Below are 25,768 nucleotides of genomic sequence, written 5' to 3' on the forward strand. Positions count from 1 at the left end.
TGGCATTAAAAAAAAAAAAAAAGAAAAAAAAAAAAGAAAACCAACTATATCTATTCTAGAAGTCTAAAGAAAGAGTACAAAAGATGGGAAAAGCCAAGGCTGTTGACGCACTTGTTAATAATTATTCTCCCAGTTTATTTTTGGGTTATATTTCCAGGGCCCCTGAGGATCGGAGTTCAGCTCTAGGGAGAAACAGGAGATGGCTCACTGGAAAGCATTATCTTGACAAAGATGAGCTACGAGAAAGAGAAGGAATTAGAAAAATTAGAAGCACTGGTTTAGGATATCTTTTATAGTAAAAGTTGGCTGGTGATTAACAGTGAGAGCATAGGATACAACAGCACAAACACATTCAAATTTGGTACCTGATGCATTAGCTAGTGCCCGTAAAACAGAGTGGAAACTGTTACAATTTACAAGTATCTTCAATAAGACAGTGAAACTAGGTGATGTGTCCAAAGCCAGAATAGCACAGAATCACAGCATTATAGAATATGCTGAGTTAAAAGGATCCATCAGGATCATTGAGTCCAAGTCCTGACCCTCACAGGATACCCCAAAAATCCCATGATGGACCTGAGAGAATTGTCCAAATGCTTCTGGAACTCAGACAGGCTGGTGTTGTGACCACTTCCCTGAGGAGCCTGTTCCAGTGTCCAACCACCCTCTGATGAAAAATATTTTCCTGATATCCAACCTAAACCTCCCCTGACTCAGCTTCACAACATTTCCTTGTGTCCTGTCACTGGTCATGAGAGTGGTGAGATCTGTACCTGTCCCTCCAGTTCCCCTCACAGGGAAGTTGTAACTGCAGTGAGGTCTCCTCTCAGACTCCTCTTCTCCAGGCTGAACTGACCAAGGGAACTCAGCTGCTCCTCATACACCTTCCCCTCCTGACCCTTCACCATCCTCATGGCCTTCCTTTGGACATTCTCTAGTAGGTTAATGTCTTTTTTATATTGTGGCACCCAAGACTGCCCCCAGCACATGAGGTGAGGTTTCTCCAGGGCAGAGCAGAGCAGGACAATCCCCTCCCTTGCCCAGCTGGCCGTGCTGTGCCTGATGTCCCCAGGACAGGGCTGGCCCTCCTGGCTGCCAGGGCACTGCTGGCTCACATTCAGCTGTATCAACCAGAACCCCCAGCTTCCTTTCCACACTGCTGCTCTCCAGCCTCCCATTCCCCAGTCTGTCTGTACCTCCAGGATTGCCCCATCCCAGGTGTAGGATCAGGCACTTGCCTTTTTAAACTTCATACAATTGGGGCAGAATTGAAAGTAATAAAACCCCACTCCTTTCACACACTCTTCTGTCCTATATTCAGAGTCTGAGCCATGGACTTTCACTGTGGGACAGTTCTACCTTGAAACAAAACCTGCCAGAATCCTATTGAAAACCTGAATCCATTTCCCCTTGGCATCAATGGCTGTCCAAAAACCTTTTGATTTCAACAGAACCTGAAGTGAACCCTTTACAAGTGAAAAATTAAGAAACTAGACTTTTTTTTCTTCAACTTTCTGTGATAGACACAGTCACACCACACACTGGTGTAAAAATGTTAGCCAAATGATAAAAGCAGCATATGCCAAACTATGTTGTTTGTTGGTTTTTTTTTTTAATGCACTCAGAACATGCTTCATGTTTTCCATACTGAGAGATGGAAGAATCTCCAAACACCTGAGAGAGTAAGAAATACACAAAGCTACCGGGAATACACTTCAGAGAACAGTCATTATGTAAGAAACAGCAATTATATTTTAACAGCAGACCAGTTACTTGTGAACCAAAAACTATGTTTTGAGATTTTTTTTGTAGAGTATAAATAAATCTTTACACAGGAGAAATAGAAATTGTTATGGAAGCTGAAAATTTTGATGGTCTTGAAAAAATATGCTACACATTTAAATTCAGACCCATATCCATTGTTAGCTCTGTGGTAGGTTTGCATTATTTTCCTCCACTTTTGAATGATACAGTTTGAAGCATTGTTAACATAGAATAGGATGTAAATATTTATTCTCTTTCTCCCTTGTTTACCTTCCTTCTCTTCCATTTATTCTCTGGCCAGAATTTCAGATTCAGCTTACATTAACTGCACATAATTCAGTAACTTCATCCATGCAGGGTGGGGGGAATTTCGTATCTGTATAAGTATCTGTATCTGTAAAGTCTGTATAAAACCTCTTCTACATTTTCTTTTGTATGCTTTACTGAAAGGGTATCACTTCACAAAAAAATAAGAAAGATATATGCACACTGCTGTTTAATTTAGTTAAACTTAGACTTTCAATTCTTAAGATACATTTAGACTGTTGAACTTTGATACACTGCCATTTGACCTGTTTTTCTTTGTTTGTTTTTTTTTTTTTCCAGCCAAGTGTTTGTGACCAGGTGATGCAAAGTAAAAATATAAATCTACATTTGTGACTGTGGGCATACTTTGAAGGAGTCAGTGTAGAACTATTTGCATTATCCTTTCTAGACACTTGCCTATGTAATTAACTCTTCAGTCCTATGTTCTTGAGATCTTATCCTTCCATGAAAAAAAATGAAACCAGAAAATGAATGTTGGGTGTTTACTTAGAGAAGAATAACAATATTCATATTTTCAAAAGCAAGTTCTTGTCATTTCCCTGGAAATAATAACATTTTCTAGTATGTGTGCTGCTAGTATTAATTCTTTCAGTATTTAATTTCCTTTCATTAAAATAGTATTAAAATAATATAAAGGCAATGTTCTTGAAACAAAACCTTGGAAATTCTTAATTGAGTGATATTTATATAGAGCTGTGCTTAAGGAATGTGTGGTTTTCCTCTAAAACACAAAGACTGTTCTTAATATAACATTTTGCCTTCAAATAAATACTTTAAAAAGATGTCTTTGTACTTAGATAATAGAATTTGCTAAATGTGTTATGTTTACGCTTTAAATATTTAACACAATAATCTAGAAATAAATTAGTAAAATAGTAAACAAACCAATAAGTCCTTGTCACCAAGAATGACTGTATATTACAAAAAGGAATAGTTCACTTTATATTGTATATTAATCTACTTTTTGATCCAATAAAAAATCAGTAATGATGAACTTTTAGAGAGTTAATTACTTACAGAAGTACTGATTCACAACACTTCCAGATTACTTGCCATAGTCACAAACCAAGGGAAAGTATGTGTCTGGTTCCTCTACCTCAGCCAAGTTTCTCTTTGTTGAGAAGGCTTTCCCTTTCCTTCTCCTGGTCATTCTTCCATTCCTGATGGGTATTGCTGAAATACTGATGGGTATTCCTGAAATACACCTGCCTCTCAGGGTGTGAGTTCTGCCTCCTGCCTGCCTGCCCTCCTGGGAATGTGTTACAGGAAAGAAGCTTGGGCAGCAACCACCCAGAGACAGAGCGCTGTCATGGTATCACTGAACAGTTTAGATGAGCAGGGATCTCTGGGGTTATGTCATTCAACATCCTGCACAAAGGGTTGACATTGAACTTAGATGAGGCTGTTCAGAGTCAAATCCAGATGAAGTTCAGGAGACCCCAAAGATAGAGATTGTACAACTTCTCTGTGCAAGCTCCTCTGATCCTTCATCACCCTCACTGTGACAATTTTTCCTTAGATTCTATTGGGATTCCTCTTTTTGAAACTTTCTTCTGTTGCATTTTGTCCTTTCATCATGCATTTCTGAGAATAGTGGCTCCCTCTTCCCTACAACTACTCATTAAAGGAAATTAAGAGAGCATTTAAGTCTCCCATATGATTGCTTATGTATCCTGATTTTACATAATTTGATTTTACTCCTCTGCTGCACTACTGAGGAAGTGATGGCACTTGGCACAGTAACCTGTAAGCAGACCTTGCCAAGAAAAACTCAGTGAGAAGTACCTTGTTCATCCACTCTTGCCCTCCACCACACTCACTTGACTTCCTGCATGTTGGAATGGAGAGTTCTTGTGTTTTGAAGAGCTTCATCTGGAGTTTTCCTTCTCCAAACTCAGTGTTCCCTTTGTCATTGCTCACTCTTTGCCACCATCCCCCCTCACTTCTCTCTGATTGATGATTTCTTTCTTTTCTTAAACGTGTTTTCCCAGAGACACCCCCAACTTCAGCAATGCACTCAGCAGTGTTCTGCAGAGGATCTGTTCTGGAGCCAGTTTGTGTCCAGCCTGGGACAGGCCACAGGCCACAGCTTCAGTGCTTCCACTACCAAAACCTCACCACCTACACCAATGCAATATTATACTTCTGTGTATTCCTGAAAGAGTGTGATAATTGTCATGTTTACACACAAAGATACCCTGAGGCTTTGGGGCAGGACACACCTGCATCTTTCTAAATTGTGACAAATGCTTAAAAATCCCTTACAGCTTACAGTGATGTCACTGTACATACGTGGCTTTAATAACTGGGCTCAAATCACAACTCACAGCATGTGACTGACGCAAAAGTGATATATGCTGTGCAAAATGAAGGTAGGGACTACATCTGTTAAGTTTCGTTCTAAATAGTCATTGCTCACTTGCATCCAAGTGAATTGTTTTAATTTGATTTACTTAAGCATAATTGCTTGAAATTTATAATAATTTAGTATCAGTTTCAGTTTACTTCCAATACTATACATCAATTTCATTCAAATCTGTAAACAGCATCACTTAAACTGGTAAGAACATTTCCACTCAAAAAATACATTTCTTTTAAACATATTAACTTAGGATTTTTTGAAGTAAAAGATGTGTGAAATTTAATATACAAGTTGAAAATCTTACATTATTTATTTAGTGTAAAAAATATGGCATACATGTTGATAAAGGAAACTACCAGCGTGTGAGTGAGTGGGTGAGTTCAGCCTTTTTTCACTTCCCCTCCAAAGCACAATAAAGGTAAACTAAAGGCAGCTACAGAAAAACATTTTCTTTTGCATAAGAAGCATTCTGGTTTTATGGGTATTTACAATGCATAACCAATAATTTTGATTTCTTTATGTCCTGCTGTGGCATAAAATCATGGTAGCTGAAGGACAACAATGGTTTCCTACATTTCTATTTCTTATTAAACAATTGTTCCATTGTGTTCTATTTCTCCAAATATAAGCTACTGTTTAGACCAACTAAACTAGTTAAGGTTGTGTAACAATGTTGAATGTGTGAGTACTTTAGCCTTCAAAATAATACTAAAATACTTTTTTCTTGTACCAACATTTTACTTATTATTAGCTCTCCAGAGCCAAGCAGCCAGGTCTGCACAAATCCTGGCTCCTCTGTGCTGCAGAGCTACTGCAATCCACCCTAAATAGGAGCTGGTTAGTGTGAGATTCCATCTCCAGAGCAGTCTGGATACATCCTGGTTGTGAGAATCTGATCCAGAGCACATTTCCTTTGATCTAGTTTTTTTTTCTATATAAATGCCCTCACTTATTTTTCTACAGCGTCTGTATTCATATCCCCAAGTCACATTTTGTCATATGAGCTTTATCCTTTCAATCTCAAAAATGTATTAATTTATTTGTATGCCTTTGAGTTTTTACCCTGCCTTGCTTACAATTCTTATGAACACAATCCACAATCTCATTTCTGACACATTATTTTCATTTCCCTTTCGCCACCTTACCCAAACAACAGACCACACATAGCATAGCTCAGAAGATATATGTGATTGTCTCCACCACCACAAAATGTTGATATATAAGGAAGCTAACACATTGCATATTGAATTTTATCTTCATTCCTTTTACAATGCAATATCTGTTTAACTTAAGCAGTGCAAAATGGAGGAGGATTCTTGGTGTAAAAGCAAGGCTTAAGCAACAAACAGTGTTCACACTGTGCCTTAATAGGAAAAGCAACAAATTACATGACAAGGTGGCTTCTCCACTTCAGGAAAGGTTTCTTAAAACTTTACTCCCTGACTCTCCTTTTGTGGCTCTAGGCAGTAGAAAAGGAAACAACATTGGGCATAGAAGCAAGAAAATAGGTCATTCCTTGTTTAAAAGTTCATGCTGCACAGCAGTTCCTGACCTCAAAAGCTGTTTTCTTTCAGAAAAGCAGCAGGCGGAATGCAAAGCATTGTGCAAAAGTTATGAACTACAGTCTTTTCAGGGTTAAAAAAACCCTAAAAAAAACAACACAAACCACAAAACACCAAAACACAGAATACTTGCCATAGTAAAAAAAAAGAATCTGTGCTTTCCTAGAACAAAGGCAATATTGCATTATGCTGGCCTGATAAATTTTATTTTTTTTTTTTTATATAGGGTTTTATTAAATATTGCATTATGCTGGCCTGATAATTTTTTTTTTTTTTTTGATATAGGGTTTTATTCTCAAGGGAAGGATTTAAATTATTTACATACATTCATAGATGCTATCCTGATTTGACTTAAACATACTTTCTGGGGGAGGCAGACATCCACAGAATGAGGAGGTGTGCACAATATCTTCTGTCTTCTATTTGGTACCTGCTCACAGATTCTGCTGACAAATATAGAACATTCCTCCTTGTCCATGACATTTATGCAGTAAAGGCATGGCTGACATTAGCCATGGAAAGAATAATAAACATTTTAAGTCACTTTCTGGGATACTTCTCAATTATTTTTATGGTGGTTAACTTCCCCTTACAATGCACTGAAACAAATCAGTTTAGCAGGTTGCAATGCCTCCCCAGCCTAAGGTCTAAAGTACTGGCTCTGTCTGCATTGCAGCTTCTCCCTTGGAAAATTGATGGTTAACCAGTCTCTTTCTTAAGTGCAATACCTGAGTTCTACCAATCTTCTGTCTTTGACCTTTTGGGTTCATGCTGAGATACATGAGACCTAACTCCCTGATGGAACTTCCATTCACTGATAGCTGCATTTAACCCCAGGGTACACCAATTTTCTCAGTAATTCACCTCTTCTTATTCATGTTTCAGCAGTGAAGTTACCTGATAAACACAGACTGATTCACTTCAAAGTACTTACCATTCAATCCTTTTTTCTACAGAGAGGCTTTTGTCTAGTGAAGAGAACATGCAGAGCAGTGAAGTTAATGTGGCCATGAAAATCAAATCATGAACATTGAAAGGGACAGCACAGGGAGAAAAGAAAAATATCAAAAATATCAATAGACATGTAATATGAGCCTAAAAGATTAATGCACTCCTATGGATTTGTATCATTTCCAAAGTAAGCAGAATTCATGCCTACACAAAGTATACAAGGCTCATCCAGGCATAGCTCTGGTGTGGTGTTCATACAGAGTCATAGATGTGCAGTGACTGTTGCCCTTCTCTTACTAAACAAGATCTTTTTATATTTTAAGTAATCAAATACCAAGTCCTGTTAGCAGTTCTACCTTGTCCCCATCCATTAAGAATAACATGTATGTATTGCACTGTATAAAAGACAAGGACCGAGGCAAGTATCAGAGAGATGAAAATATGCAGCCAGAACAAAAGGTGGGATCAGATGCAGATATCAATATTACCAACTCATGTTAAGTATTTTTAGTTCAGCAATTAACATCAGTATGGATTATTTTTGAACATCAAGTACAAGTAGCATGAGTAATATGGGAAACAGAATAATACAGGGAAATAGAGCAGATGCTACTACACTGGGGGGAAAAAAAATCCTATATCTTATCCCACTGGTGTCAAAAATGTGTGAGATTTCTAGTCACATTTCTGTACTGTCTTTGGTGATCTTACTGTAATGGCAGAGAAGAAAAATTGGTCCTTTCTATTTGCAGTATTTTCAACTTAGGGGTCAGACAATTTGCACAAAAGTTAGATTGGAAAGCAGGTCCTTAGAGTAAAATCTGTTAAAGAATTTTTAATACTCTGCGGAGGAACATGTTTGAAAATGCCCTCCAGACTAACAGTCCTTTTAGTTCTCAGGATCCTCTTTAGCTCTACATTTTCCCAATGCAAATCAAGACACAGATCTAATTTTTGAATATCATGTCTCCATTATTTTGCGTTCTGCCACACACAACTCATGGTCTGTTAACTTCATTTGTCAGTTTTTCTTTTGTTCTGCACTTCCCTTCATATGAGCCCATTTTTTTCTCATTACTATGCCGAAAACTGGAGCACCTTTTCAACCATTTCAACTGCTTCCAGTTTTCTACTTAACCAAATTCAGCACCAATCCATCAATCCTGCCCTTTTATTGGATGTTCCAATCAACATAGTATGGCAGACAGAACACAAAAGGATCTCAGAAATGCACATGCAGATTAAAAATATAATGACATGCTAATAAATTGAGACTGAAATTGAAGCTTTCATGCATTACAGGAGAAGAAAAGTGATAAAGATTTTTGGAAAAATGAAAGCAGTCTTATAGAGAGCAAAAGCAAGTGTCCTTAAAAGTCAGTTTTAAAACAAATCTCATCTAAACCAGAATGAGGAGAATCAGCACCTCAAAAAATCATTACAGAGGTAAAAATGCAAGTTTTACCAAAGACTGTATAGCTCTGCTTTGAAATTCCGGACAGACAATTAAGACAAAGGCAATTTTAAGGATCAAGGAAAACATAATGATGCTAGAGTTTGATGAATATGAAGATTAAAATTCTCTTAATTAATTTGAGATAATGATTGAATCAAAACTTGTATCTTAATGGAAGATGACAATCTAATTGCAAAGCTTCTCCAGATGTGAGTACACCAGAGGGAGATACAAAAGACTGTCAGAGTTCAGGTTTATTTTGCTGCCAGAAGGAGCATAAGGATTTTCTGTGAGTAACATAAGAGTAAATACGTTCAACTTATGAGATGAAGCACAAAGCTCTCCATTACATTGTTATTGGAAAAATTCAGACCCTAATAATACCAAAAAAAAAAAAAGCCAAACAAACATTTATGGGAGAAAGGTACCTCTCTACACATTTCCTAAAATCCCTGCCCATGCCACACAAAAGCTTTCTTCTCCCCTCCATTATCTGAATTATTTTACATTATTGGAAAATCCTTACTCCCTTAGGACCAATCCAGATTTGTTATGTCCATCCTGTGCCACATATTACAGTAGGTGAGAGGATCTTTTGGCTTGCACTCCACCAGAGAAAAAACAAAAATTAGTGAGACAAAATAAAAATGTGTTTCCATACAAGTCATCCTTCTATACAACTGAGCTCAAGTATCAAATTCTCAACAGATTTATCATGACATGAATAAGAAGCATGAGTTTTGCACAACTTTTGTCTTTCTAAGCCATTTAGTAACGTATTTCACTGCAAATTTTCCCTCAGAGAGTTATCTTCAAAAGGAAATAAGACTGATAAGAATAGTAAGACTCGCATAAGAAAGAATATGACTGTCTGATTTATGGTCACAAATGTTCAGGTTCCCCAGCGCTCCATGTTCTCCTCCCTTGAGAGTTAGTGGAGCTCTGGACAGTGTCCTGGCAGGACCTGTGCAGGGAGGAGCCCACCCTGGGGCAGGCTGGCTGGCAGGACCCCACAGGGACCCGCGTTGGACTGAGCTCCATGGGAGCATCCACACTGGAGCAGGGCAGGAGGAGCTGCAGCCCATGGAAAGGACTCCTGTTGGAGCAGCTCACGGAAGACTGGCTCCTGTGGAGAGGACCCCTCTGGATCAGGGGAGCACTGTGAGCAGCCCTGCCCTGCAGAGGAAAGAGCAGCAGAGACAAGGAAGCTGAATGCAGCTTCCACTCCCTGTCTCCCTGTTCCACTGTAGGGGAAGAAATAAAGAATTCAAGAGTGAAGCTGGGCCCTCGAAAAAAGGGAGGGGTGGAAGTATGGTAGTTTTTAAGTTTGATTTTTTATATCCCATTATCCAACTCTAATTTCTTTGCTAATTTTTTCCTGAGTGAAATCTGTTTGGTCCATAACAATAATTGGTGAATGGTCTCTGTTGTTATCTCAACTCATGAGCTTTTCATTATTTTTTCTGTCCCTGTCCAGCTGAGATGGGCAGTGATAAAAGCGCTAGTGGACGAGTGGTTTCCAGCCAGCGTCAATCCACCAAGTATTTTATCTCCGTTTTAAATGTGTATCCTCTTTTATCAGCTTTTTTTTTTTTTTTTAAAAAAAAAAAACAGGCAATCATTTATTTTAGATATTGAACTTTTGTATCTATTGAGGTGGTCATTAAGTTTTATTTTGTAAAAGTATTTTCCCACTTCCTTTCTAGCATAAAAGAACAGGAGTAGTGGAGTGAGAAAAATGCCAGGTTTTTTTCTACTGTTTTGAAATATAAAACATTTGAAAAAAAGTTTTCAGAGAAAAACTTTTTCCACAATGAAATTGCCATTGGAATATTTTTTGGGGAAAAAGCCAGGACTGCTAACAGATCTTCTATGGACATCCAACTGCCTTTCCAGTCTGAGTCAGATTGTTTGGACTGTGCATATAGCAAGAAAACACTCCAAATGCTCTGTGTAAGCCACCTCCCTGAGCTACTGGAAGGACATTAATGCCCTTCAAAAACCAATGCAAATACCTAATTAACTTTTTTTCCCTAGGAGTTTGATTCTTAATGTTATGAAAAAGAGGCTAAATCCCATCTGATTAACATTTTTCAAAAAGGGACACAGTAGACCAACATAAATTGTTTTTCTATATTGGAAGATGTTACAAAGAACAATTAAAACCCAAACAAAACTCTTCAGCAAACCACAACAAATGAGAATTAATCTACAGAGTAATGTCTCTTTTTTTTTCCCAAGACTCTCACTCACTTTTATATGTCTTTTTTTTTTTTTTTACTTCAGTGAATAATACACTATATAAGCCTTCCAAGAGTAAAGATCTACTTTATGAACTGGAGAAAGTAATAGTTAAAACACAAATGACTTAAGATATCTAAACTTTATTTTGAATTCTGTTTCCAACAAAGAAATGGCAGAGTGTAACTACAGCAGAAACTTAATTGAAAATATTTTCTTTATTCTCTTTGGTTTAGTATTTGGAATGATTAAAAAAAACATAATAGACAAGTTTATCAGGATATGCAAGTATATCACAGAAATAAATCTGCATTACAAACCAGAATTTGCACTACAACACTATTTTCCATCACAATTCACAAAGATCAGTTCCAGGTGTTCTCTAATTAACAGAGTGCCAGACTTTGCCATTGCCATTCACATTATCTGTATTCACAGATTCACTTTGCATTCAGCAGCTTCTTAATCCCTCAAAGGCATTTTGTAAAATGTAAAGAAATAAAGCAGATTATGAACTCTGAGTGATCACTGTAACCTGTGTCAACTCAGCCTTTTTTACAGAAGCTTTTTTCTTTTCTGCCTTAGAAACATCAAAACGCACTTGGTTTTAGCAGTGCACAAAAATTCCTGTCTAAAAAATTTTTGTCACACACATCTGTTTCTCCTGCCAGAAGCTTTCACCACTTCCTTTCCCTGTGCAAACCATTAACGTGTCAGATCAATTTTGACATATTCCAAAAATAACAAGTAATTTCTCTCCTCATGATTCCTTTTATCATCCAAGGATTCAGCAAACTCAGGTAAACAAAAATGAGTTAAATAAAAGGTCATAAATCACAGGGAAAAAATTGTTTCTGTATAGCAAGAGACAATGTAATACCAATAATGGTCTCTTCCAATGTATTTACTCACATGTATGTGGTAGTAAGCTCTTCTGTCACATTTAGGCATGTCACCCTTGCATAGATTCAGTCTGCTGGGGTTTTGACCTCTGCTACATCAAGTTAGCTACTCCTCTCACAGTGGCACTCATCTGGAATTAGACCATGACTGGTAAAATAAAGCCATCATTAATTTACTATGAAAATATTCCCACTCTATATGTTTCATTTACTTATGTCGTCTTCAAAAAAAGAGCTGTAATGACAAAATAATAGTATTACACCAATTTTTATATAGTGTTTTCAACTGCTGTTCTCAAGACAGTCTTTAAAATAAAGTAGTTGTAATTGCCATCAGTTTTGCTCTAGACATTCTATTAAATAAAGTTTTTATGAGCTGTTTACCAGTGAATATATGTGTATTTTCTAAATATGAGCATGTACCTAAACACTGCTAACAAGGCAACTCTTGTGATAGAAAACCAGAGGTGTAAATATGCAAATTTGCTATGCCTTTTCCATAGGCTGGTTACTCAGGAAATACTGATGAGGAAGGTGAGGTACAATATAATTTTCTTCCTCTTATTGACTCAGTGTTAGTGTTATCATTTTGGTATTTCCTTTCCCATGGATTAACTCAGAATTTGGTCTTCATAAGCTAAACAAGAGGACTGTTAAGGTCAATACAGTTACATTGCTATAAATTCTGGATTAATTATCAGTTTTAAATATTTCTAGATCATTAGCCATGGGGAGGTTGACTTTTCAGAAAGCTGAGAATGCACCGGGCCACATACAAATGGCCTTTGGTGTGAGGCACAACCGTCTATACTGACTCCCTAACATTTTTGCCAAATGTTACCATTTCTTCTACTATGAAGAAAAATTATTTTCTTCTTATGGTGTCACTGATTTACTGAGATATTCTCTAGAGCTATGATTCATCAAAGTGAAAGCCAAATAAATACCACACTGGCATATATATAATAATGTGTTACCTAGCTGAGCTTGTGTCACTACAAATCACCTCAGCAGACATTGGCATTATCCTTTTCCTTAGGCTCAGTGGGTCATTTGTACCTCGAGGTGAACACATGTTTGCAGGGAATGTTTGCACCACCGGCTGTTTTGGCGTTGTTGCACAGTGTGAAGACCAGAGTTCACATTGCAGCTGTGTCCTTTCGTGAGGACAAAGGGAGCTGAGGGAAAGGCACGAGCTTCTGAAAGGCAAGGGGTGCCCGTGGGTTAGGGTGTTGCAGGGGCTCAGAAAGCTAAAATCCTTACAAGGAAAACAGAATTGTTTTCGTCATCTTGTTCTTATTTCTCATTCACACATGAAAATGACCAAGGCGACAAATGAAAGATGAGCATCCAGTTAAAGACAGTAGTGGCATAAAAGAATAAAGAGGTAAATGCATCTCCTAAACACAACTCTTTTCTCTCCAATCCTTTTCTGAATTATAGGCTACAAAGAACCATTAATAATGAAAACATGTAGCATTGATTTAAATTTGGGGTAATAGTGAAAAACCAAATATCCATTTCAGGATATAAGAGGTCTAAGAGAAAATAAATATAAATAATAAATAAATAATATATATAAAAAACCAAATATCCATTTCAGGATATAAGAGGTCTAAGAGAAAATTATAAGAATTTATTTACTATTTATTTACTGCACTAATAATTAAACCTGTCAAGGAAATGAGCGAATAAATTAAATTTGTGGGTTAATTTGTACTTACTAGCCAAGATATTTATGGAATTGGAGATATTATAAACGTGTTTAATGAGGTAAAAAAATATTCAGAAAATGTAGGAGTTTGGAGATTGTTGACTACACTTCCTCAACAAAGCTAGTTCCATGCTGAAATCTATCTACCATCCATCCATTGCTACATCTTCTAAAGAAAAAAAATGGATCCAAGGTCTGTGATATGCAAAAGGACCATATATTGTAAAATCTATTCTCTGTTCTGGAACTTTTCATAGGAAATAACTACAAGGGACATCAGTATTAATAAAAAAGAGAATTATTTTTAATTTAACTATTCAGATTCAGCAGTTTGTACAAAACTAGTTTCAGTATTTGTACAAAATGCTGGAGCTTTAATAGCCTTAATATATTGGCTGGTTTCAAGCCTAGATTCCAAATTATTTCAATCTTTGAATATTTTAAATCATTGTAAAATTCTGGAAATATTCAGATAATGTGGAATTCATCTTTCTCAGATGAATCTGAAATAGATTTGCATGGTTGTATGCCATGGGCTCTTACAGATGCTATAGAGATATAGAAAAGCCCGCTAATATATCTTTGTTCCATAAAACCTAAATTACCAGTTCATCAAAACTACTTAAGTTGCTGTGCTTTATGACTCCTTTGCTGCTATTTGCCTTTAAGAAACTAAAAAAAAAATTAAACCACTTTTTTGTTCAGGGAATTTTGTTTGTAAGAAGTCAGAAACTGTCCAGGGAAAGAGTTCAGCTACCTCAGATGGGAAAAGAAACCTGGTCTTGGTCATCTCTGGATTAAAAAATGGGTCTTCTTTGGTGCTATGAAACCAAGCCTCAAAAGAGCCCTGAAGTCTCTTACAAAATTATATATGTCTTTGACCCTGTTAATACTTCACTGTGAGGATTTAATGATATTTGATGCTATAATTATTAACATGGCTATATATTTCAGATGACTGATAAGGCTAGCACAGTTTATTAGAAGGCTAATAAGGTTTAATCTTATTCAAACAGGTGCAGAGTGTACATTCTCCTGAAGAAAAAAGTATTTATAGCTGCTGTGAGGCCAAAATAATTAATCGTTAATCAGAGCCAGATGAACAAACTGTTTGAATTACATGCAAATATGAGCTCTCAGCTTAAAAAAATTATATGTTTTCTTTGCTTCTCCCACACATTCCTTGCTATTGTCTCTTCTTTTAAACCTTTTATATTCCTTTATTCTTTCAGGCAGAGAGAGATATTTATCATTCAGCTTATTTCTACTAAGCAGACCATCTGTGCATGTTTATTTAACCACTTTCAAGGCTGGACCCACAGTTCCACTCTTTTTATAGTTATTTCTACTCCCTCCAGTGGGGATGTCTCCATAAGAACTTGCAGGTGTTGTGTCCAAAGCTTGTTCCTCACTCAAGAGTTCACAGAATTCAGAGCATGTGTTTAGGTACAAAGATTAAGTCTTGTGAAACAAAATAATTCTTTGCATTAAGACAACATGGGTTAGAGGTATAGAAAAGATGTGAAATATTGGAGTCCTTATGCTAAACACCTATTTTTCCAGGTAGCCAAGTAGCTTCCTTTTGCCATTAGCCAAAAGGAAAGCTAATGAACATGACTTGAAGTTCCACTGATAATACACTGGGGATAGTCAGACTTCTATTCCTGGCCTCTCTCCTGCTTTCTGCATTAGCAGCCGTTGGCTAACTGCAGGAATAGTCAGCAAAGAGGAACTATGAACATTAAAACCTTTGTCACCCTACAGCCTGACTCCAGAGCCAGAGGCAGTGGTCCTTGCCTTATGGCTGGTTGAAGGGTATTCTTGTGGAACATAAGGGTCTGAGCTTCAAAGGTTCTTGTTTTGTCTCGATAAGGCTAGGAAGCATCAATTTTTGCAGGATTTTTTAATGGAATCTGCACTCTCAGTATTACATATTCCAAGCAGGACTGTCCATTTTAGGCCTTTCAGAGAATTTGGTCTCAAGGACCTTTGGTTTCAGATGGACACAGGATAGACTTAAGAAAGAAGCACACAGCTGTTGTGAGGGGAGCAGTTTGCTTGCAAAGAAGAAATGAAGGTTTTGTAACACTGGATCTGAAATTTTGAACCTCTTTTGTTTCCCCTTTAAATTCTATTTTAAGTGATAAATATTGCACAAAATAAATTGGATGTGTTAAAATGTGTTACAGACCACTTAAAGCACTGTAAAGATAGAAAAGGAAGACTAACATGCCAGCAGTTGGATTCTCAGTAAATACCCAGAATATATCAGCAAACAGGAAAAATCAATATTTTTACAGAAAGTAGAATATAAGATGAAAAATGGTGAATCACATGGAAGCTCATAATCTTATGAGTGCCATATCAGCCTAGCAGGCATTCATTTTGGATAAGTAATCTTAATATCACAGGATAAAGATTATAGAAAGGAATTGCCAATATTTTGTTATGGAAATGAGAAAATTCAGGATTAAAATAGAGACGAGCAATTTCTTTTCATCATCAAGTGAAAAGATCAGCAAAAACTCACATGGAGCATCTTTCTGTATCTCTGTGGGAATTCTGCTTCTTGTGATCTGCTGCTGCCAGATTTAATGTGCTGAATTTATTATACACAAAGTTGTCTGACTCACAAGTTGTTTTTGTTTCCTCAGTACAGATACTGCTTTATGTTGTTGTTCAACAGTATAAAATGGTTAAATAAAGTGTGTTTTGACACTATATACTCTACATTTTAACAAAAAAAAAAGGACATTATGAGTTATCAAATATATTAAATACCAACTAACAATAAGTGGGTTTGCCAGCTTAATGTTACTTGTAAAACAGCCTCTAATTCTTTCTTCAGATTCCTCTTTGAAAAATTCATCCTATACAAGGTTCTTGTTCACCTCTGACCACATCACCTGTCATCCCTGAGGAAGGTAATAATCTGGTCAGGACAAGAAATCTTTGTTTTTATCTAGTTTGTCCCATTTTCTCATTTGAAGCACAGTAAAGCAGAGCTAAGAAATGAGAGGAGGACCCCTTTGTTATTTGGATTGGCAGTATCACTGCAGTACTCAGTATTGTCAGTGTGGAAACAAGGGTGGGAATGTGCAGAGGGTACTTTTATTTGAGCATCTTTTATCTTGCACATCTAATGTACACAATTTAAGATTTCTCAGATATAATTTCTTGGCCAACAGTAAATAACAAGGACTGGATATACAAGTAGTATCATCATTAATCTCTTTACCTATCTCATGGTGGGGACAATCCATGAGCGTCTCCCAGCCAGGGAATTTTCAGGTCAGTGGGAAATGCTTTGAAACTGACTTGATGTTGCTGAAGTGTTGTCTCTGATGTTCTGCTGTGTCCTGTTTCTTTTATCCCTTTTCATGTCAGTATTTTTCCTCTTATGTCCTTCAATTGCTGAAAACAACCATCTCAGCTGCTATGCACTTCTTCTTGTTTTTCTTTTTCTTATCTTGCATAGCTCTAGTTCCTATACTTTTTTATTTCTTAGTAACAGTTTTCTTAGTAAAACCAAGTCTTAGTCACAGAGTTATCATGCATAAAACTTGGCCTGGATCACATCCAGCTGAATCTTTAGACAGTGGGTTACAACAACAGCATTCAGAGCTGAGCAGATTTACTCAGTTTGTGGTGAGCCTGGATTATAGTCTGGCCATACCTGCTGAGCTCGGTGCCTTATCTACTAGGCCACAGTGCCTGCCTTCAGTAGCAGCACATTTATACCAACATTGCCCTAACCCTGTGCTAAAGAACATCATTAAGATTGCAAAGTCATTATTCATTTGCTGATGCTGTAGTGGAGTTACTGATACCACCCAATTCACTGCTTTTTTCTGTTTCTATAATCTGTGATAGACTAGCCATGTGACCACTTACTCTTTTAAATAGATCTTCTGCATTATTTAGCCCTCATTTGGAAAGGAGTCATTCTGTTGCCTTCCATTTTCAACACCTTATTCATTGCACCTTATTAAAGACAATTATTAATTCCTCATGGCCTTCCCTATAAAGCTCATCTCTGCAGTTACCTATAAAGTCTAATCAGAAATTTTGGCTGTGCCAATCAGGTTAGCCAGGATCAAGCTTCTAAACAAAAGACTTTTATATAAAACTTCATTTTTTTTCACTCATGCCATGAAAATACAAATCTCTAGCATCAAACAGATGGTAGTCTTCAAAATTACCACGGTTTATTCTTGTACTTGATAGTAGCTAATAGCCCAGTATTAAAAATCTACTATGCTTTTTCCTCTAATTTTTGGTTGTCATGAAAAGTGAAGGTAGTCAAAGTCAGGAGTACTTCAGAGCTATGGGAAGCCTTTTAGAACAAGCCTACAGAAACAGGGCCTGACTATTCATATCAACACTTAGCTGCTGTGCATTCTGCTGTTTACAGAAATTCTTGATCTCCCTCAGCAACTGTCCTAGGGTCCTGGAGGAAAGAAAGATGAATTAAGAAATACTGTGGAAAAGCTACCTTCAAATAATTTCATTGTCTGGGAATAAAAATCACAGATTTTTAGATAACAGCTATTTCCATGACTGACTAATCTTGAGATTTCTCGTGACAACTATTTTAGATCCTCATTCTTTTTTTTTTTTTCTATATCTACAAGCAGGTCCAGTCCCAATTCCAATCTGCATTATTTAATGGTGAACTAAAGCACTGAATATATATTTCATACATCAAATATATGACCAGGTGTTCTTCTCCAGTTTGAGAGTAAAGTCTTTACTGTGCAGATAATTAGGCAATGTAAGTAATGTAGGCTGAAAAGGAAAACCTTGTGTCTGAATCAATGCAAGGAAAAGGAGGCAATAAAATCTCACAAGTGACTACAGTTCCAAGAGTTGTAATTGGTGTCCATCAGTGCTCTCTTCTTAATGTCTGTTTTCTACAGCTCCCCACCACAGATCTGGGAATTCCGGGAAACAAAATTCTCATTTTATAACATGAGCCTGAATAGGCATCAGTTATCTGCAGAAGGTTTATTCTTGCTCTATACCTTTGGCTAAATTCATGTTTCCTTGAATATAATTTCTACTGTATTTGTGATTGGCATATCAATTGCCTAGTAGTCTTGACTAGTACTTTTATTTTAGTAGTTCCAAAATCCTAAATCTTATCCCTGTCAGCCTAAAAAAATAATATTTTCATAAAGCATCAGTGTGACTATATCCATAAAAAACTAAGAACAAATACCATTCTAGCAAAATAAATGGCATGTATATTTTATTTTCTTTCTCATATATGAAGATCTACACTGATAAAAATAAGCTCACAGAATGGAGGGCCCTGCTATTTTGGTAGATAATGAAACCCTTCACTAGCTCACAATTTCACTAGGTCTGACTTTCCCATTTATACAAAATTTCCTTTCTCTTGTTTATTTGAGAATTTAGAAAATAATCTTTTTGAAGTACAGACTCTCAATTAATTGGTTGGAATTAATAATGGTATAATTTGGGAATCTATTAACTAGTAATGAAAGATTATACTTTCCACAAATATACTAACAGTTTTTTATTTTAAAGGTTGTAGGGTTTTCACTTTTATAACACTTTTTTCAGCAAAAGTGACATGATATTTTCCTTTCTGCTTGAAAAAATTCCCTGTAGTTACATATGACTTACAAAATCAGTGTGCCCAATGTTTCTTAAAGCAATGACTATAGATTGTTTTTCCTCCTGGTGCAGCTCAAGTTCAGTGTTATTCATCTGCTGTATTGCACACATGAGGTATTTCTTGATACAAGATCCTGACTTTTTTAATAAGAATTTTGCATTTTGGCAGTCAATGAGACTTTCTCAGATAATAAATGAGCATCCTTGCTCACAAATTAAACTTAATCAGTTCTGGATTTCTCCAGAACAACTTTGTGTGTGTCACAGTAGGGTGTATTTTTCCATTTTCTCCTAAACCCTCATCTTTCTGTAGATATTAAGCGCTGACAATCTTCACCTTGCTGAAAAGGACCTCTCTGATTTACAATACTCATGCTTACTAATTTATCTGTAAAGGCCAATTAGCTGACTGAAGTGCTCAAATGAGTCAGTAGTAAAATGGCCATTGCAGCAAGGACTTAGCCACTATTAGAGTAAATAATTTCTCCCTTTTAAGACTCAAAAAAAAATATTTCAGCTGTCCCTTGCCTATGCCTCCTTCACTGACTCAGATTCAGTTTTCTATAGGCCAATTAAAGTTATGTTTGCTGAGATATATTTCAACACAATTCATCAGGATGCAGTAAGTAGAGAAAATGAAAAAAAAAACAGTACAGGTGTTTGGATTAACTGAGTACAATCTTTGCAGTGCAGTCAAACCTTAGTAACAAACAAATTATTTTTATCTAGAAAGCTAGAAAAAGACAAAATACAAAAGTAATTTCATAATAAAATAAACACAGAAATTAGAATTACACTGCTGATTTTCCCAGCATGAAGACTGTTAAGGTATGAGCTGTCATATAGCTGGGGTTTTGGGGTTTTTTACACACTATTTTAGCCTATGTCTTGTTTAGTAGGTGAGGGACTTTGCAGATTTGTGGAGTTCACCAACAACAGTACTGGTTGTGTTACCATTTGTCACTGAAGCAATTTTCTGCCTAAAAGACACTTCATGTTCCCGTGGCCTGTTCCTTCCTGTGCCCTCTGCAGTTCTAGCAATCTAAATAAATCAAGGCCCCTTTACAGCAATGCATTAATGTGGAAGTAACCCAGAGCTTCTACCCAGCTCATCAGAGTTTACATCTTCTTATGTATTTTTACCTTGCACTTATATAGTGACTTTGAAGGAGATGAGGGTATTATCTGAAAATTGAATACATATATTTTGTCAGGTAGCAAAATTTATATAGATCTATTATTTGTCTGAGTCCTTCCACATCAATCCTGAGAATATATGCCTTCTTTAAAATGCTGTAAATATAAATGTCCCCTAAATCACCTTGGAGACTTCTGTCAAAATGAATAGGATTAAAGCTATCAAGAGTTTTCCAAAGTATTTGTCTTTCTAAAAATCATAATATTGGTTTTATTTTATATTTATGACAATGGAAAATAATTATAGATTTATCCAAAGGCAGCAAAGAGTCTTTCTGAAAGTGTTGGAAGGCATTCTGTGTTGGAATTATGAACTGCCTAATGGCCAATATTCTACAGCAAAAAGCAGATCTCTGTCATTAAAATATATGCAACAGTCAGGCTTTTGCTAAAAATGTGTTTGGTTTTAAAATGTATTATTTATTAAATAAACTTGGTTTTCATTGCCTCTTTTATTATCTTCTTTCTTTTCTATTGTTCCAGGATATTTTATAGCCATTTGTATTCAAAACAGAATGTTAAGATTGTAATGTGTTTCCTGCTAGATGAGAGGTTTAAAAAGTCCAAAGAAATTTATAGCAAATGGCAGAATATAACTGATGAAGGCTTACTGGTTGCTTTATTTACCAAAGTTGTATTGTATTGTAAGCCTGGTACTTCATTAAGTAAATGTCTTCAATTTTAAGTTGCAGTTGCCTCCTCTTTAATTTGGAAGGTTCTAGTGTTGCAGCTACTGAAAATAGCTTAGCTATTTAGTCTCTGAATCTTTATTTTAATACACTGAAGTGTAACCATAATAGAATCACTTCATCCTCCTGTTAAAATCCTGAAATGAAGCTGAAAGAAGGATCATCCAGGATCATTAATAATAGTAAACAGTGACCAGAATGAGAACAGGATGGAAGAGTTTCTCAAGATATAACTGCAGAAGGAAATGGTAAGGCAAAAAAAAAAGGAAACCCCATGGAGCACTAGGAAAGTCAAGCTCTAGGCTAGAGACACAAAAAAACAAAAATATTTGCTTGTCACCTTGAAAGCCAACTAGAGTATTTATTTATTCAACTCCACTAATTGATTCCATAGCTAGGGCTGTTTCTTTTCTCTGAGAGGTTGGATTTTGAGTATGAGTTGGGGGGGAAGGGGGTGGGTGGACAGAACTTTAAACAGTTTGAACACATGCTTGTCTCAGTCCTACTTAAAGCCACAACAAAACATCAAAGCCATTCCTAGCTCCTTCTTCACAGGTTTAAAATATAATTAAGTTCTTTTCCTTTGGTATCTTTAGCTTGATGAGTGCCACTTGACTTAAAGAGGAAGGAAACAGTCTAATAACGTACACACTGAAGTGTGCTCAGCTATTCATAGCTCATAATATCTTTCAGAGAAGAGAGGTTTAGTGGCTCAAAATCCTAGGCCAAATTCAAAATCTCTTCCTTTCCTCCCATGCACTAAAGAGCAACACATGTGCAGACATGCACTCTCACACGTGGTGGCTGGGAAGAGTGTCCTTCATGCTGGGAAAAAAGCTGTATTAACTGTTAGACAGAAAATTAGAAAATAATTGCCCAAGGAATGAGTATGGCTTCCTGATTTCAAAAAGTGAATCAGGTGAATGCCTTTGTGAGCAAAGAAATTCATCACATGGTCTTCCACTTACTGATGGTAGGATGGGAAAATTAACTGAATGGACTCACAGCTGCACTAATACACAAAAACAAAGGTAGTTTTCTACTCCAAAGACTTAACTCAGCATGTATTCAATCAAGATTGTATTCTTCTAACTTGGTAATTAGATTGAAGATAAAATATACTCTCTTCTCACTTTTCTGCTCTTTTTGTACAAATAAAAATGCTATCCTCTGTTACACTTCATCTGCAGTTCATAGTTCATTTTGAAAGCTTAATAAACAATTTTTTCTAGAATAAATTAATTGGATGCATTTCCTAGAAAAAAGTTAGCATGAAAGCTGAATGTTATTGTTTGCTGAATAGCTGAATTATATTATTTTGCAGACTTTATTTTTTTTCCAAATAAGGAAATTGTGACAAATTAAATTAGTTGTAACAAAACATGTCAAAAAGAATCAATTTTAAAAAAAACACATGAAACCAACCCCGAAAGTACAGAAGTTGTTTGGAAGTAGAAATTTATCTTACAGACCAAATGAGAACTTAAAGATGCCACTGCTCACAGTTTTAAATTATCACAGTCCCTCAGGGGTACATGCAACCCAGGTTCATAGTAGCTACAGGAGTCATACTGAAATCTGCTGATATAAAGCATAAGATAAAAAAATATAGCCAGCAGTTTGAAACACCTTATCTACAGGGCACTAGTGATGCACTTAGGAAAAATTACTACAAAGGAACTATCACCTAACTCTTTACAAGTCATCTGCACTACACATTAAAAAAGGGAAAAAGAAGTCAGCATAAAAGACCATTAATTTATTTTGCATATGATAAAAGGCTGTTTTTTACTTGTGGTTTCAATGGGGAAGGTAGCAAAACCAACGTGTCTTGAGGTACAGAGACTAATTTCAGCAATATCTGAGGATGACAGAAATACTCCTGAGGCTATTAGGCTTCAATAAACAGACCACTGGGAGTCAACAAATCATTTTAATTTATTTCGAAAAACCACTGCAGTTTTGGTAGGTTTTAGTGGGCTTTAGACTTTGTGAAAAACAAACTGAAAAATCTTCTTAATAGAAATGATTAGCCAGTCTGTAGCCAGTCTGCAGCAATAGGAGACCCAGTTAATCAAGAAGTTGCTCTGGTTTTGACTGGGTCAGAGTTCATTTTCTTCTTAGTAGCTGGTACAATGCAGTGTTTTAGATTCAGTGGGAGAATAATGTTGATAGCACACTGATGTTTTGGCTGCTGCTCAGTAGTAATTACCCTGAGGCAAGGAGTTTTCAGTGTCTCATGCTCTGCTAGCATGGAAGTGCACAAAAAGCTGGGAGAGATAATGACCAAGAAAGATGACCCAAACTGTCCAAATGGATCTTCCATATTATAACACATCATGTCCAGCATATTAACTGTGGGGAGTTAATTTGAAGGGAGAGGATCACTGCTCAGGGGGAGGCTGGGCCTCCATCACAGGGTGGTGAGCAACTGTAGTGTGCATCACTTGCTTCTCTTGAGTTTTTTTCTCCTTTCCCTCTCCATTTTATTAAAATTATTGGTGCTAGTAGTAGCATTATTATACTTCAATCTGCCATAATTATTAAACTTGAGTTTTATTTTCTTTTCCTTCCTGACTGTCCCCCCATCCCACCATGAGGGCAGAAAGGAGGTGAGTGAGCAGCTGTGTGGTACTCGGCTGCCAGCTGGGGTTAAATCATGACAGATGCACAACTTGGAGATAAGCACATTGCATCTTTTTTGACTGATATAAGCTCCAGTTCTCAAGTGATAGAAACAACAGTTAAGGTTTCAGGGAGGTGTAACACACTCACGTCCTCATCTTAAATCATTTTGCAAGTGCAGTGAGAAAGAATATTCTGTTGGAATGAGCATATTTGCTGAAGGGTGATATGCTTCATCAACGGATGTGTTACAGGAGATGATTTCAAACAAGGAGAGAAATTAGGACTGACAAGCCAAATAGTTCTGACATTTCTGTGTGTGGGCAGGGTCTATTCTGGTATGGGTTTTACCACTGGAACTCTGCAACAGCCCTGGTTGCCAGCCAACATTCACAACCCCTTGAAATAGAAGCAGTAGGCAACAGACCCATTTTTTGGGCCATTTCCATGTTGGGGATTTTTTTGGCTAATAGTAGAATTTGCACTTTAGCCAGCTGGATGGGATCTTTAAAACTCTTAAAATTTGCATAGAAATTCAACATAACTAAAAGGTATCTGAGATCAAAAAGCCTACCAATGTCATTTATTCAAAATCAAGGTTCACCCCACCCACCCATCAGCATTTCTTGCTGTGTCCATTATGTTAATTTCAAATGCTTTCAACAAAGATATAATTTTAAGCCTAGTGAAAACCATCCCCTGTGAAACAATGAAAGCATCACATCTGTCCAGTAGCAGAGCTTAGTTGTAAAGGAATATGTTATTGAATTGGATGAAGCTTCATCTCTTATTCCCATAGAAATAGACAAAAGGAATAATTTGAAGTGTATTGTTGTATAACACTGAGCTTTTGACTTCATGGGCATTCTTTGTTTTTCCTCTGTAACATATTTCAGATACCTGTATTAGCATAAGAAAGCTATCTTAGCAATGCAAAGATATCTGTCATTTTTCTAAAGTACAGAGCTTACGACAGTGTTTACCAAAATGTGTCCAAATTTCCCTAGTAAAGACCTATTTTTACTTGTTCATGCCATCATGAACTTTGAAGTCATTTAGGCTTAAATGTTCTGTGCACCAAATGCCTCTATCAAGTGATCTGTGTGCACATGTGCAAGGAAAGCTTCAGACCAATTGATATCAAAGAGCTTGAAAAACTGACCAAAAGAAAAGAATTGTCTCTTTAAATCTTCCATACTGTGCTTTGTTACTAAGCTAAATTTGCATGTATTTTCCCCTCACTCTCAGAGCAGTATATCAGATTTAATTGAATATTTCTTAACTACAAATTATCACATCACAATCTATCATAGAATGGTTTGGGTAGGAAGGGACCTTAAAGATGATTTTGTTCTGAGCCACCTGCCATGAACAGAGACACCTTTCATTAGACCAGGTTGCTCAAAGCCCCATCCTACCTGGCATTGAAGACTATTGCAAATAGAGTCAGAATTTCCATCTACTTGTTGTAGCTGTTACCAGGGTGAGGGAAAAAGGGAAAAGAAAGAAACAAACCCACACACAAAACTTGAATATCATTGGGATCCTGCTGGATTTGGGTAGCTTAGGTGTGTGCAAACTGTGGCTGCATCTGTCAAAGAATTTCTACGGTTTTTCATTTTCTTATATCTCTAGACTGTCCTGTGTGCAGGATTTGACAGATATTTGCCATGCCTTAAATCCAAAACCAGATGGCCACCTCCATTTATCTGTAAAGAAAAAGAGCATGGCAGAGGTGAAAAAATGGGACAAGGATCCTGGGTGAGAGGTCAGGACTGAGGCTATGGAAAGCCCCATTGAGGGAGAAGACCTGATACACACAAATGTCGTTGTCAGGACTCTGGAGGTGCACAGGGAGCTGGAAGGGGACACTTAAACCCACCTGACCACAGGGATATTTATAATCATATGGCATCATGCTTAGCAAGAAAACCAGGAGAAGAATCACAGAATGACAGAATAAATTGGGTTGGAAAAGGCCTCTGAGATCATTGACTCCAATCTATGAACAAATACAACCATGTCAATTAGATTATGTCACTAAGTTCCACATCCATTCTTTCCTCAAATGACAGTGAATCCACCACCTCTCTGGGCAGTCCATTCCAATGATTAATCACCCTTTCTGTGAGGAATTTTCTCCTGGTGCACAACCTGAATCTCCCCTGGCACAGCTTGAGGCCATTTCCTCTCTGGCTCATTGCCTGGGAGAAGATCCCAGTTCCACCTGTCTCCAATCTCCTTTCAGGCAGCTGAAGAGTGTGCAGATGTCTGCCCTGAGCCTCCTCCTTCCCAGGCTAAACGCGCTCTCAGCTGCTCCTCATAGAATTTGTGC

This window comes from Onychostruthus taczanowskii, unplaced genomic scaffold (genome assembly GCF_017590055.1).
Source record: "Onychostruthus taczanowskii isolate IOZ18803 unplaced genomic scaffold, ASM1759005v1 scaffold2, whole genome shotgun sequence".
Taxonomy (NCBI): domain Eukaryota; kingdom Metazoa; phylum Chordata; class Aves; order Passeriformes; family Passeridae; genus Onychostruthus; species Onychostruthus taczanowskii.